This window comes from Chenopodium quinoa, unplaced genomic scaffold (genome assembly GCF_001683475.1).
Source record: "Chenopodium quinoa cultivar QQ74 unplaced genomic scaffold, ASM168347v1, whole genome shotgun sequence".
Taxonomy (NCBI): domain Eukaryota; kingdom Viridiplantae; phylum Streptophyta; class Magnoliopsida; order Caryophyllales; family Amaranthaceae; genus Chenopodium; species Chenopodium quinoa.
This window is the reverse complement of record NW_018744858.1, coordinates 3,781,437-3,797,799: the sequence shown is the minus strand read 5'-3', so window position 1 is coordinate 3,797,799 and position 16,363 is coordinate 3,781,437. Positions and strand designations below refer to the sequence as shown.

Sequence of the window (16,363 nt, the reverse complement as noted above, 5' to 3'; positions counted from 1 at the left end):
CCGATTCTTTTTCAGAAAAATTAGAACGAAGAATCGGTACTCTCTTCTCTCTATTCTTTTTGTCTCTCGGTCTCTCATTCACATGTGAAGAATATATATAGTTACAAGAGATATTCCTAACCCTAACAAGACTAGGAATAAGATAAAATAAACATAACTAGGAAATCTAAATATATTATACAATATTCCTAATTATTATCTTAACATCCCCCCTCAAAATGGAGCATGTAAATCTCGAATGCCCATCTTGTCAAGAAAAAACTCAAATTGCGCCTTTCCTAAGGCTTTTGTAAAAATATTTGCCAATTGAATCTTCGTGGAAACATACGATGGCCTAATTACACCTTCTTCAATGGCATCTCGAATAAAATGACAATCTACTTCAATATGTTTAGTCCTCTCATGGAACACCTGATTGTTAGCGATATGAAGTGTTGATTGACTGTCACAATACATGTTCATACCTTGCTTATGTTACATACCCAAATCTTGAAGTAATTGTTTCAACCATTTCAACTCACATGTCAACCCTGCCATTGACCTATACTCTGCCTCTATGGAGCTTTTAGAAACTGTGTATTGCTTTTTAGTCTTCCAAGACACGGGAGACAACCCAAGTAATACAAACCACCCAGTCAACGATCTATGAGTCAAGGGACAACTTGCCCAATCCGAGTCCCACCATCCTTCCAACTGGAGACTACTATCAGACCTCAAAAGGATGCCTTGACCCGGACATTTCTTCATATATTTAACTACTCTCATTGATGCCTCCCAATGTTCCTCTTTCGGGAATTGCATAAATTGTGACAAAATATGCACCGAATAAGCTAAATCTAGCCTTGTGACTGACAGGCTAAAGTCGTATTACCTAATCAAAAATAATTCCTAAAACCACTAACTAAAATAGATAGGGAAGTTGGGTCGAATCCACAGGGAAACAAGTCTTTCTATTCCTAATTAATTAATACAATCTAAATTATCACGAAAAAAGTAAGAATTGTGAGAATTATACTACAATCTATAATTAAACTAAGAGAATAATCAATAATAAAAAGCCTAGGGTATAGGTTCACCAATAAATAATATTTCAGGGTAAAACACAACAATCAATTATCAATGCATCATTTGATCAGATCATAAAGGGTTTTCGCTACGTATTACAATCACATAATTAATCTACCGGTATTAAATCGCATCTCTCGAATCTTGACTTAACCATTTATAAATTAACCTGCCTATTGAAACTAAGCCTAAACATCAATTCTCATTCCTCGAATCTTGAATCAATATTGCGTAACTCATACAATTAAACCAGCGTTAATCTAATTGCATAGTATTAAATTAATCAATAGGAAATCAACCAAAGCATTAACAATCAACAATAATAAATTACCCCTTCATATAATTTATATATCCCCACAACCTAGAAAATAATTAACTACTCACGCATATTTAAATCTAAACTAAGCAAAGCAAATAAAATAAAATAGACATAATTAAATAAAAGCAATTAATTACTGAAAATAAGAGGGAAGAAATCGTTACCAAAATAAACGGAAATATTGAATTGCATAAACTAAAGTGTAAAGAAAGAAAGAACAAGAGTATTAACTAAAAGCCTAAAACTAAAATCTAGAAATTAACTAATGAAAAAGATGCAATCATATCCAGCTTAAAAACGTATTTATACTTAAGCACAAAAATCCTAATTAAAATAAAACAAATTAAATCGTCAAAACTCTTCTTAGAAACACGCGCCCGGTCGGGCGTGAGGCAGGGCGAAGGGCGCCTTCTTCCTATGTGCCTCGCCTGGCCGGGCGCACCTCAAGGCGAGGGCTACCCGGATCGGGCGAGCTTCTTGGCAACTTGGACATCTCAATTGGGCTCTTAACTAGCCTAATCCGAATTTCCTCTTGGGTCTTTAAGAACCGGCCCAATGCCTCGAACTCTTCTTCTTCACCGAGTCCTTAATCACCGGTTTGATTGCTCCAACACGATCTTGGGCTATGAAATATGGTCATAATAACACGATCCTACTCCAATGCTCGTAGTGGCTGAAATAAGTCTGGGAAAATGCTTCAATTCAAATCTGCAATTTTCTATAAAACAGTACCAAATCTACGAAAACACTAGAAACTGCGTATTAGTAATAAAAGTGACTCCGAAGAGTAAAAAATACTCCTAAATATGACCAAGGAACAGGGGTAAAACACTATATAAAATGAACATATCAAACTCCCCCAAACTAAACCTTTGCTTGTCCCAAAGCAAAGAGCTCATCAATGAACAAATAAAACATACTTCACCCCAAAAATCAAATAAAATCAAGCATAACCAATTCAGGGCAAATCCAACAAATATGCATCAAAGTCAACCAATCAAATCCATCCAACTACTCATCCTCCCTAACAATTGTCAAATAGAGCACACCACAAGTGTATATGGAATTCAAGACTAGTGCTTACACACTCAACTCTCATTTATATGGTGAGTAAAAGATGTACTCAATCGCTCTCCATCCCAACCTCTTTATATGTGAACAATGCCCTCCCAACTCACGCACTCGTGTATTTAAAGAGACATGCACTCAACCTAGTAGTCGACTCGAAATATATCAAATCATCCTTTGCATTGATAAACAATAAATTTCACATCCATACAACTCTATGCACAAAGGTTGGAAAGTCTTTAAAACTTGTAACGTAAGGTTAGGGTAAAAGGTAGGATAGATTTGGGAAAATGTGATAGTAAAGCCATGCTTTAGGGAGCCAATCCTAATAAACCACGGTCAAAAATAAATAATGACCAAGCATCTCCAACACAACTCAACCCAACCAAATATTCACTAAACAACCAATTATATCAACAATTTCCAACTCTTACAATTTTGCTCATAAAGATATGATGATTAAGAACTTGAGCGAATCAAATAAACTTTTGAACTCTTTAACACTTGATTTCTTTTTTTTCTTTCTTGAACTTTTTTCAACATGATGCTCTATATTTTCAAGAGAATTAATCTTTCAACAATCATCAAAATAAACCACAATCAAGAACAAACAACTTCTCAACACCACCCAACTTCTCAAATTGTGCAAATAGTAAGCACACCACACTACGAACTCCCTCACCTCACTCACTAATGACTCCCCCAAGCCAAGCTTGGGACTAGTAACCAATGGGGAAAAATTGGCTTGTAATGTGGCTAATAAACAATAAAAAGTCAAGGCAACAACATGGGTAGCAAGAAGGGAACAAATGTATCTAAAATCATCTGAAGGCCACCTAAGAGAACAAATGCCTTCGTCCTCCTCAATGTGCATAATAGTGAATCATATAAACATTACTCAAATTTAAAACCAATACTCAAATTCATTGACATACCAGGAACTAACACACATACCTAACCAAATCAACTAGTCAAGCACTATATTCAGAAGTAGTTGGGCAAAATTAACGCATGTTAAGACATCCAAGCAATCAAATATCAAATTATGGATAACCTATCCACAATACTCATCATCATATACCAAGAATCATACAATTTTCATGTATGGGGCACAAGGAAGCATGATTTATCATTCATTGGATCATATTTTTGTATTTTTTTAATTTTTCTCAAAGCAATAAAATCTGCACTAGAAAGCAATAAAAACTATGCTAAACACACCAAAAACAAAAAGAGAGAGAAAAGAAAGATACCTACATCCAAAAATCTCCCCCAAACCAAAATCAGACAATGTCCTCATTGACTCGGGAATTAGCCCAGCATGGCTAATCATTACCATCCTCATCCATCACACCAAATCCTCCTCCACTGCCACCTACACCACCGGAAGAACTCCCAGCAAAATAATTAGGGTTAACATTACCCCCCATCCCCCCAAAAGGAAAGTCTTGGCCGTAGCCAGAGAATGAAGATTAGTCAGTGTAAATACCACGGGAGTCGGGATCCACGTATCCCTGGGGTGGTGGCTGGAACCAGTCAGGTAAAGAGAGTCAGCAGGAATAGCACCACGACGAGCATAGTCGTCGTACATGGGATAAAGTCCCCTACCTGTGTTCCGCTCAACATAGCCCACCCTCTGGTCAAGGGAACCAACTAACCTCCTAATGTCACCTACATGTGCCCTAAGCTCTCCCTGAGTCTCCTCTATCCTTCCTATAGCCTGACCTATACTCTGTAGGTCCTAAATAGTCTCGGGGTCTGACCTAGGCTGGTGTGGGGGTGGTTGAGGCACATGGGGTGGTGGTAATGGTACCTCAGGCTGTGGCCGTGGTGGTGATGGTGCACGTGGTCGAGGCTATGCTCGGCCCTGGGCATGGGCAACTAGAATATCATAAGTGTAAGAATCTTGCCTAGGGGGAAAGGCAGTCAGCTCGGGGTTAGGAAGAGGGAAAACGGGTATGTAATCCTTCCCTACCCTTACATGCCACTCTAGGACTTTGCTACGGTTAGGTTTAACCCAGTTCAAAAATTGTAAGTACGGCAAGTTCATAAGAGTATCCCTGCCACAGTTGGTCAACCCCTCGTATCTAGACTCATTAAACCTTGCCTTCTTAATCTCTATCCTAGTGATTAGGCCGCCACAATGGATAAGGGTCTTGACATTGTTAGTACAGGCATTGGCGTGCCTACTCAAATGGGTAATGATGTATCTAGCAATGTTTAATTTCCCGTACCCATAAACATAATGTCCTAGGATAGCTAGCTCGTTGGTTTGGGTGTTGTGAGGTTCATGACGAGCTAGAAAACAAGTCCCTGAAAATCTTTGGAAGATTTCAGGGACGAGGTGGTGGAAAGGGATTGCACTAGCATGTTGTGAATTTGGGCAAGGTTTGCCCGACAAAGCAAGGTATATATCATCGCCCTTATAATCTTCATGCCATTGGGTGGGGGGAAGAGGATCAAGTTCAAATAAATTTGCAAATTCTACATAAGTTAAATTAACATTTCTATTATTCAACCGAAAATGCAAATTAGGGCCATTATTTGATTGAACCACATTTAAAGAGGATAAAAATTTGCATGTTAATTCCCGATGTGTGGGATACACTACTAGAAATAGGCCATATTCCGACGGAATCGTTCCGACGGATTGATATTCCCTCAGAAAATTCGAATTTTCCGACGAAATTTGGATCTGTCGGAAAATTCCGCCAGAAAATGTAAGTTCCGACGGAAAATCCCTCAGAAATATTCCGACGGATTTTTTTTCCCTCGGAATTACTGCTTCCGACGGAAATTTCCCTCGGAAAATTGCTTTCGACGGAAATTTCCGTTGGAAGCTGTAAATTCCGAGGGAAAAAAATCCGTTGGAACATATTAATTTTCTACGGATTTTAAATCCGTAGGAAAATTCCGAGGGATTTTAATTCCGTCGGAAAGTTCCGACGGAATTTTAAGCTCTTTCGACGGATTTATGACTTTTAAAAAAAAAAAACCCTAAATATTCCGGAACCCCCTCCCTTTTATTTCTCATTTCTCTCTCCTCTCCTTTCCTCTTCTCTCTGCCTTTTTTCTCCTTCTCTCTCCTCTCTTCTCCTTCTTCTTTTTCGGTGCTCTTTTCTTTCTCCATCACCTTTCTCCTTCTTTTCTTTCCTTTCTCTTTCCTTTCTCCTTCTTCTCTTTCCTCTTGGTTATTATTATTTTTTTTTTTCGACAACAAATTGCTATGGGTTTTCGGATTTTCGTCAACAAGCGAATAATTATGGTGTTTATGATCAAATTCGACCATGCAAACTCTAGATCTAGAGTTTTCATGGTCGAATTTGACCTTTAAAGCCTAAATTCGACATTTTTCCGGTAGAATTGAAGGTATGTCTTCGTTTCTTCAAAAATTTGGTTTGATTTTTTTTTTTTAGATCTAGTTTGCAAAAAAAATTTATTCAGAATTTTTTTTTCTGTTTTTTGTTTGTTAGTTTTTCGGATTTTTTTTAATTGTAGATGGTGGTGGAGGGTGGTGGTGTGTGGGTGGTTGTTTTTGATTTTTTTTTCTGTTTTTTATTTCTCATTTTTCGGATTTATTTTTCTGTTATATTTCTTTAATGTGGTGGAGGGTGGTGGTGTGTGGGTGGTTGTTTTTTATTTTTTCCTGTTTTTTATTTCTCATTTTTCAGATTTATTTTTCTGTTTTTTTTTTAAAATGTGGTGGAGGGTGGGGTGGTGTTAGGTGGGTACGGTATTAGGTGGAGTGTGGTGGGTGGGTACGGTGCTGGGTGGTCTAGGAGGGGTTGGAGGTGGTCTGGGTGGGGTTGTAGGTGGTCTGGGTGGGGTTGGGTGGGTTGGAGGTGGGTGGCTACGGCTGATGGGTGGGTAGGTTGTGGTTGGTGAATCTGGGCTAGGTGGTTGGAGGTGGGTGGCTACGGCTGGTGGGTGGGTAGGTTATGGTTGGTGAATCTGATTCGGGTTAGTTTTTCGGTGGTGGTGGTGGTGTTTTAGTTGGTGATACGCTGTGCCGGTGGTGGCACGAATTTTTTTTTTTAATTTCTTAAAATCAGTTTCCGACGGAATATTCCGTCGGAAGGCAATGTGTAACGACGGAAACAGTTCCGTCTGAACCTTGCGACGGAATTCCCATTAAGGCAAACCGGACTCCGACAGTCTCAATTACGTCGGAAATTCCGTCGCAACTGACCGTTCCGACGGAATTTCTGTCGGAATATAGCGAAATACCTACAAAATGTTTTGCGACAGTGGATTCCGACGGAATTCCGTCGGAAACCGACAGTTCCGACGGAATTTCAGGATATTCCGACGGATTTTTTCCGTCGTTGATTAGATGTTTTCTAGTAGTGATAGTGCATATCTATAAACTTTCGCATGCCAATATCGTTCATAAAACGTCTAACATGCTCATATAAACCTAAAGATTGAAAGGTGTCTCAGTGTAACCACCGAGAGGGATGTTCCTCCTGTTCGTAGAGGTTGATGAGCCGTTCACGTTGTTGCGAAGTTGTAATCTTGATCGTTGGCCATTGAGGTAGTTGTACAGCCGGGTCAACCGGTGCACTCGAGCTTGAACTGCGTCCCCCTTGTGTTCTTGCCCTCTTTCCAAACATCTTGAATATGGGTCTACAATTTTTTTTGTTTCAAAAACAAACAAAATTAGGATAGAAATAAAGAGGGTGAAGAGAGGAGAAGGAATATGTAAAAAAATCTGAATTTGGGTGAGAATCGGAGGAGAGATCTTAGAGAGAAGGCAGAGAAAATTGAGTTTTAGAGAGAGAAACTATTGAGGAAAGAGAAAGAAAGAAGAAATAAAGAAGAAGAAAGGAGAAAGAAGAGGAAATCTATGGGGGAAAAGAAAGGCGCCGCCCGACCGGCGTGCGCCCGCCCGACCGGGCAATTCGGTGAATTTAAAATCGTTAGGCTCGCGCCCGGTCGGGCTGATCCTCGCCTGGTCGGGCGAGTTTAAGATTCCAAATGCGTTTCCTCTCGTGCCCGGTCAGGCGATTTTTGCTCATATACGGACTTCCTCTCGGGCCCGGTCGGCCGCACTACAGCACTAGAGTCCGATTTTTCCTCTTTTCTTCAAAATTTGGCTAATTCTTTTTCTCCAACCTGTACAAAATACTCTAAAACACATTAAATTCCCTCTTCTCTTCCTCTCAAAAGACAAAAATAAGGGAAAAAATATTCTAAAAAGCAAGAAAATACGGGTTGCCTCCCGCAAAGCGCTGGTTTATCTAGGTCCCGCACGACCTTCTTACCATATGTCGATCAGGATGAGATGGAATCGATCAGGTGAAGTAATTCAACTGCACTAATCGTAGCCCCTTCATGATATAGGACAGGTGGTTTCTTGCTACTAGCTACTCGAGATTTTGTCTTTGGCCTTGAATTTCTTCGTAATTTTGCTTGATTGAGCAGATGTCACCCGATCGAGTGGGACTTTCACTACGGGCTCGATTCTCGCATGCAACTTGTTCATTTTTCTCCACTTGTTCATCTTCAAAACCAAGCCCTACACAATTTAGAGCTCCTTCTATAGCATCCATTTCATCTTTCCATGTAGTAGTTTTTCCTGCGGAAGATGAAACACGAAATACTGGCTCCAAGGGATCTCTAACGAGAGCTTGGGGCTTATCAGAAAAGTTATTTACATTGATCAAACCAATACTAAAGCACTTTTCTTCTAACATGGGGCTTTTAGGGATATTATTTAGGTTAAAAGTAATATTATCATCCCCTGCACATAATGTAAGTTTACCACTTTTCACATCTATTATTGCCCCTGTAGTATGAAGGAATGGTCTACCTAAAATAATCAGAATTTGCAAATCTTCCTCCATATCAAGAACAACAAAATCAATAAGTATATAAAATTTACCTACTCTAACAGGAACATCCTCTAAAACACCTAAAGGGTATTTAACAGAACGATCGACCATTTGCAGAGTAATATTGGTAGCTTTTAATTTATCCATATTTAATTTAGAGCTCATAGATAATGGCATGACACTTACACTAGCACCTAAATCACATAAAGCTTTATCAATCATCAGATTACCAATATGACAAAGAATAGAAAAACTACTCGGATCTTCTAATTTAGGTGGAGATTTATTATGTAATATAGCACTACATTCTGCAGTAAAAGCAACCGTCTCTACCTCACTAATTGATCTTTTTCTAGTCAAAATTTCTTTCATGAATTTAGAATATGCAAGAACTTGAGTAATTAATTCTGTGAAAGGAATCGTTACCTACAAATTCTTGACAACCTCCAGAAACTTACCAAACTGCTTATCTAGCTTACTCTTAAGATGTCTATTAGGGAATGGTAGTTTGATAACTGGTTTCTGTACATCTCCACTCTTGTCTTGAGTTATATCTTTCTTTGGAGTTGTACCCTGCAATGTATCATCAGAAATGTTAGTTTTACCCTAGAGCCTTGCAGGGCTAGTAACGACAATATTTGGTATAACAAAATCAAGATTAGCAATATTTGTAATGATAGGTTCATCATCTTTAGGCATAGAAGGCCCATCGTATTTTGAACCACTTCTCAGGGTAATTGCATTCACGTGATCTGTAGGTTGTACTGGCTGCGATGGTAGGGCTCCCTGCTAGCGAGTTTGTAGAGCAGAGGAAAGTTACGCAATTTGATTGTCCATGATTTTATTATAAGCTAGAATCAAATCAATTTGCACATCCCTACTCTGCATGTGCTTCTTCATATTGGCTAACATAGTTTTGATTTCAGATAGGCTGAAATCAGAAGGAGGAATAACAGCCTGTTGTGGTCTCAAATGTGGAGGTTAGTAGTACCTCTGTTGTGGTTGTTGTACCTGTGGTGGGGGATTAAGCACATTCGTACTATTGTACGACATATTTTGGTTATTTTTCAACCCTGCATTGTAGGTGTTAAAGTACGGATTAATTTGCTTATAGGTCTGAAAAACATTAATCTTATCAAGTGAACTCCCACATTCCTGCGCCCAATGACCTATAAGACCACAATTTTCACAAATTATTGCAGAGTTAGTACCAATAGCAGAAACATTAGCAAAGGAAGATGAATTAGAATTATTGATATTGTCTAGTTTCTGGCTAATAGCAGTCAATTGTGCTTGCAAAAAGGATATAGAATTGACTTGGTGTTTTCCCTTATTTGCAAATCCTTTGGGATTCCTATATTGGGAATTATGAATAGCCATCTCTTCAACAACATTGCTCGCTATATTCACATCCAAATTCCTAAATCTTTCGTTAGCTGCAGAGTCCAAAATCATTCTTGAATTTTATCCAAGCCCGTTGTAGAATGCTTGCATTATCTGCCACTGTGCTAGCCCATGATGGGGGCATTCCCTCTGCAATCCTTAAATCTTTCCCAAGCTTCATATAAAGATTCATCTGCTTCTTGGGAAAAGTTTTGGATAGAACTCCTTAACAAAGCTGTCCTCTCTGCAAGGTAGTATTTATCATAGAAATTCAAAGCAAGAGTTTCCCAGTCAGTAATACCAAGTGCAGTTCTATTCTATCCATTGTACCACAATTTAGCTTTACCACATAAATAAAAGGGAAAAAGAATCTCCCTGATTTGGTCCTGCGTGACCCCAGCTTGTCTAAAATAGTGTTGCAATATTGGCAAAAATCCAAGATGTGAAGATTTGGATCTTCACCTTTAGCTCCACTGAATTGCTTCCTTTTGATCATAGTAATAAACTGGGGTTTAATCTCGAATTGTACCCCCTCGAGATTTGGTGTGGGAGCAAGATGTGGAAAATCTGCTAGGGACGGCTGCGAATAATTGCTGAGCTTGCGAGGTAGTTGAGCCGTCATCTCTGATTTTGGTTTTGAAGAAACTTCTATGTCGCTAGAATCAGATGAGGGTTCCAAAGGTGTATTACCCTCGAAAGTAGCTCGTACCTATCTAAAAAGGTTCTTCTGTCTATGAAAAGAACGTCCGATTTCAGGATCAAATGGAATGTAACCTGATCTAGAACTCCTGGGCACAAACACATAACTAAACAGACAAATATGAGAAACTATCCCAAAGAACTTGCATTCTCTGAGACTAAAGAAAATAATCTAGACTACAGACACTACAACAAAATAAAGCATAGGTAACATTGAAAAACCATTGCCTAATGTAGAAAAAGTGTTGCCTTGTAGCTAAGGCAACACATATGAGGCGTAGTTTATGCCCCTGTTGTCTATTCCTAAGACAACACATTTTTATCTAAAGGCAACAATTTTATTTGCAAAAGCAAAATGATATCTAAGACAACACTTTTACAAAGGCAACAAATAATAACTGTTGCAACCTTAGACAATAATTCAAAATCGTCACATTATGCTATAAAATGCAACAACCTTTCACTTGTTGTATTTGTTAGCTAGCTTTAATATATGCTGTCGAATTTCATAAAGGCAACAATCTTGAAATTGTTACTTGTTAACATAACAAGTTAAAATGAATCAACTATTTTTATCTTTTATTATAAGTAATAAAATATTTTTTTTACATTAAATGATATACACACACTAGTATATATGTTAAAAAAAAAATTGAATTTTTAATTTATCAAATACTTGTAATATTACATCCTAAACATAATAAAATTTATTAGCATCTGTAAAAAAAAAAAATAATAATAATAAAAATATTACAAGTTTTTACAACACATTACGAAAAGGTAACAAGTAATGATGACCACATCAGCAAGAAACGACAAGGTAACGAGCTGTGAGCATATCAGCAAGCAAATATAGCATAAGAAACAACAAGCAGCAACACCAACGATGGGCACTAGCAAATCAACGACCAACAAAGAGAACTTGTGCACACAAGGCAAAGCATTAGAAAATTAAGGAACTTTGTTTCCTTTGTAGAGAGAACACAAGCAACATCTGCATCATCTAGATACCAAGAGTAATAACAACAACACCTTCAACTTAAGACCAAAGTTTGAATTCATTGTCGATTTACCACTCTTTAGTAAACTTGAAGTTATGCTTGTTCATTACAACACTACCACGACTAAAACAACCCATATAGCCCAAGTAGGAGCATAACTAATCAATACCCTTAAGGATATAACAACGAAAATTAAAAAAAAACAAGCAGCATGTAACTGAATGTTATATAGTGATTTTTCCATCAATAAACACATGTAATCAAGTGACAATGGCAATAATTTTTAATCAGCTAGCTGCGCTACATATGTAGAAAGCGACACTTAAATGTGAAATAGCTCATAGACTAATGATGTAAACGTAATTCCGAAATTCAACATTTTTTTGCTACCTTACATTAGTTTGTTGAACATCCGTTGAAGCCAATGTAGTGCAATGCGCTGCTTCCTGGTGATATGGAGGGGCTAGGACTCAATGTGAAGGAATTCAATGTGCGGAGTCCTCATGGGCATTGATTAAAAAAGAGGGTGAGATGCAGCCTGCTGGTCAAAGAGTTAAGGTGTGCAGCAAGTTGCTGTTGTTTGGTAGCAAACCTGAATCTCATTTTCTTAGTGTCTAATAGATCATTAGAAATCTTAGGTATATTCATAATGATTATTATAAATAACACATTAGGTAAGATAAATAGATAATTGAACTCACTAATGCAGTGGCAACCTACAAATGTCCTATTGCTTGGTAATTGAGTCCAACTTTGCAGCATCTAAAGTTAGTATGACAACCTCTTTTCTTTCTGCTACACACAAATGACACAATAAATAAACAAGTGTAAAAGGTTGTCTTTAAGGAAAAGTAATTTCCCTAATCGATAAGATGCAATTTTACTCTATGCTAAAACTGGACAGGATTGTAGTAAAGACAACCATTATTGCACACCCATGAATCCTCACAAAGAAGCATATATAAAAGATTTAAGTTGTTACATTCAGTATTTGAAAGGCTATGAGTAACGTAAGCATTGAGGAGTTGTAGTGGGCAGCTACAATAGCAACAGTAAAATAGCAGCAGGCACCAACTGTTGCCGAGTGGAGTAGTGTAGGCAACACAAATTATGGGTGGTGCCTTGGGCAAGACATAAGTGCAGGGGTAGTTCTACCAATTTTGTAACACTCATTCCCAAATCCCGATCCACTTTTAATTGATCCTAACATTAATCCTTGAAAAAAAAATTGTTCAATGGTTAAATTATACGTGCAAAATTAAAATTGTAAGTAATGTTTAGAGCCCTTTTAACCCTTTAGGACAGGACTTAGTTATGCTCGATTCATTCTCTCAAGCAGGACTTCAATGATTTGCCTTATCACTGTAGGTTAACTAATTGATAGGAGCTCATGTATTATGACATATGTACATAGTTCTTAAAGCCCCTAGTCTTTGTAAAAACTATAGAATGGGACACATTATATTGATGAGAGAATGTTCAAGAACCGTAACTAAATATGACATCCCACAAAGTAACAATGAGCAATACATGTTCTGAAGTTTAAGTCATTTACGACTTCATGTATTCATGCTAAATGCTTTTTTCATAGATTTCATTCAACAAATGCAATCAGTTGTGAGAACATTCAATATATATCACTCATTACAGAAGGGAACCACCTCCCCCACCATTTCCCACCCATCCCTCTAAATCTCGAATCTTGGGTGGTAGATTTCTATACTCTAAACATAAAATTAAAAATTATCATAGTGACAGCAATGAACACTATCTTAGCACGCATGGTAAAGAAGCTCTAAAAGGATAACAAACAGTATTTAGAAAGCAGCCCAACGCAATCAGCAACTAGTAAAAGAAATTTGGGTTCTAAGAAAATTCAAGTATATTTTTTAATATTTGGTCAAATAATTTCAACAGAAAAACCTAATTGGAAGTCAGAAATCATGTTTACAAACCTGTGGTAGATTTGAGATTCTTTAGCAACATTGTATACACTGCCTTTTTGACTTCTTGCAAAAGATTGATGAATAATGCATAGCTTCTTACAAATCAACCAATATTTATTCTGCAACTACAATCATTGTAGGCAAATCCTGTACATAGATGATAAATATAAGACCACAAAGGATTTAAACACATGCAAATTAGCCAATATTTAATTGAACATAAATTAAAAAGGCTTTGCAAATTCTTGATATTGGCCAGAATGATGTTTAAACACAAGCATGGAACCTTAAATTGATAGTGGATGATTATCCAGGAATCTATATGCAACTAAGTTCGTTTATATCCACTTTACATGTAATCTCGTATGAATCAATAAGAATAAGCATGAGAAATCAAAATAGATATAAAAGGAGTAGGCTATATCAACTCTGTGATAATCATAGTGCCATCATGATCTAGAATAAATCTAGATATATATATTCAATGTTAGTAGTAGTTTTTTAGATTGAAAATAATTAGTAGGCTATATTTTATATCACATGAATTTGGTGTGGGGATCACCACCTTCCTGTCTCTATTTATTGATCTAAAGTTTTAGCTAAAAAGAGTTTTTCTCTAAGAATCAAGTGCTAAAACATTCAAAAGTTCTCTAGAAATCTAAGGTCATATGGTTGCCTTCCGCAAACACATGTAGACTAAGAAGTTTAATAAAGTACTATATAATAGAAATGTAGGTTATGACGAAAACAATGACAGCAAAAATCAACTATGTCAAGATTAATTATAAAAAATCTCTGAATTTGAATCTCACACATCAAATTTCATCCACAAAACATCTTTGCTTTCCATATAAGATATAACCAAAGAGAATATAACAAATAAGAATGTTCAAATTAGGAGTAACCCCACAAAATAATTATTGAAATTTACCTCAACAAGAGAAAAAATAAGATGCCCAGATCGAATTAAGTGGAGTTTCAATAAACCAAGAACAAAACCAAAGTGGGTACCTGAAAAAAACCGTACCATTACATTATTTTTTCGAAGAAATACCTAATACTAATTAAAATCAGAGAATTAGAGAGAGAACCTGTAATTAGAGGAAGGGCGGAGATTAGCAGCAGCGAGAGCTCGTCTTCATACTCTCTTTTAAATCTTTATAGACCAGGAATCACTGTCAATAGAGCAATCGTCGTCGAAAATTAGATTTGCGGTGGCCGGAGTTGTTGGTTGTTGAGAAAGCTCCGCCATAACTTTCGCAGGTGTAAGCTTGATTCCAGCAATTTATGGGAATTACTGTGAGATGAATTCGGTTTTCGGGAGGAAGTATTAAATTAATTTGGTAAAGATTAAGTGGAAAAGAAATTGAAATAACAAATGGGCCGTGACACCCAAGGTTGACATGGGAATGTTCTAGTGAGATGAAGAAATGAAACCTGGGGTTAATGATAACTGATTCTTTTAGTGGGAAAATATTGAAGCTAAAAAATTTCACCATCTTTGGTGGTTTAGGAGATGAAAGTTAATGAATTATTTTCACTTTTTTGTGTTATTTTATTGGAATTATCTTTTGGAGATAAGTACTATATTTATTTTATAGGTAAATATAAGTCTCATAAAATTGTCAAGATGTAAGTATTTTAATAAAAACACAATGTATTTTAGATTTTATCAAAAAAAAAAAAAAATTTTATAAGGTGTACAATATTAGTATATACTAGATTAGTCTCTTGCAATGCACAATTTAAACAAATAAAACATTTTAAATTTGTTACATAACCTTTAAATCCAAACTATTTACAATGCAACGTGTTCAACCCAAACTATTTCAACTTGTGACTCATAAGACCCAAAATCAAGTTCTTTTATTTACTTTAATTATTCAAGTTCTTATATAATTATATTTACCAATTACTAACAAGTTTACCTTATAAGGTTATACGGCTAGAGTGACACCCTAAACGCTTCACCTTATTTTTGCTGACCACAAACTATTTTTATCGAGTTAAAATTATTTATGTTGAACTTAAATTAAATTTACTGAAATGAAATTATTCATTTTAATATCTTTTATATTACTTCTTTAAAATTACTGATTTTTACTGAAATGAGATTATTTTTACTGAACTAAAGTTATAATTACTGAACTGAAATTATTTCTACTAAACTAAAATCATTTTTACATATTCATTTTTAAGGTGAAGTGAACAAAGCCTAACTGTATGTGGATATGAATCTATCATTAGTTCACTATAAGTATTATATCACGTATATAGTTAGTTATAGATATTTTGATAATAATATGGTTTAAAAATAAAGCTAATACAAAAATTATATGACGAGAAGATGAATAAAAGTTAGCAAAATGATATAAAGAATGGCCCATGAACTACTCGATATAATAACTCAATAATGTAACTCTTTTAATAAAAATGAATTTGATCAGCCTAACCCAAATTTACCCAAACTTGATTGAAAGGATCCAAATAGTAAACACGACCAAATATTGAATCGAAATTATTCGAATTGGAGCTAACCCAACCCAAATTCATTTGATCCATTAATTAATCCAACCCAAACCGATGTGGGTCAAAGGGATATTCTTGACCCATTATGACCCGAGCCATCATTGGTCACACCAGACTCCTTTCGATAAACCGATTTGATATAGTTACTTACACGTGGATCTACTTATACATCTTTTCATTTAACCATGTCACTATCATATTTTAATAAATAGCCATTTCAATGTTACTCCTAACTTAAATATATTATAATCTTTTAAACATATATTATAGTCTTAATTGATAGCCTTCTCAATGTCATTTCTTATAAAAATATATTATTTTTTTATTTAAGCTTGATATCCAAAATTTGTTGTAAATATATAATATGCATATAATTTTTTAGTTTACAAACGTGTTCATTCATTTTAAGACAACTTACCTATATGAACATCCAATATAAATTATAGGCACATAATCATGCATTCTCCCACATATTGTGGACAACATCATAATTTATGTTGCCTTCTTTTAGTAAGTTGT

The 16,363-nt window shown here is 36.1% G+C and overlaps 1 long non-coding RNA gene across 2 annotated transcripts; it reads right to left on the bottom strand.

Annotated features, from left to right (window-relative positions):
• Positions 1-11,602: 11,602 nt before the first annotated feature.
• LOC110704708 lies at positions 11,603-14,931 on the bottom strand. Of its 2 annotated transcripts, XR_002507992.1 has the most exons (5): positions 14,407-14,931; positions 14,247-14,326; positions 13,325-13,462; positions 12,071-12,161; positions 11,603-11,961 (listed from the first exon to the last, which is right to left on the bottom strand). It is a non-coding gene; the product is annotated as an uncharacterized LOC110704708 (long non-coding RNA). The 2 variants fall into 2 exon arrangements; XR_002507993.1 differs by lacking the exon at positions 12,071-12,161 and having other exon boundaries at positions 14,407-14,930.
• Between the last annotated feature and the right edge of the window lie 1,432 nt (positions 14,932-16,363).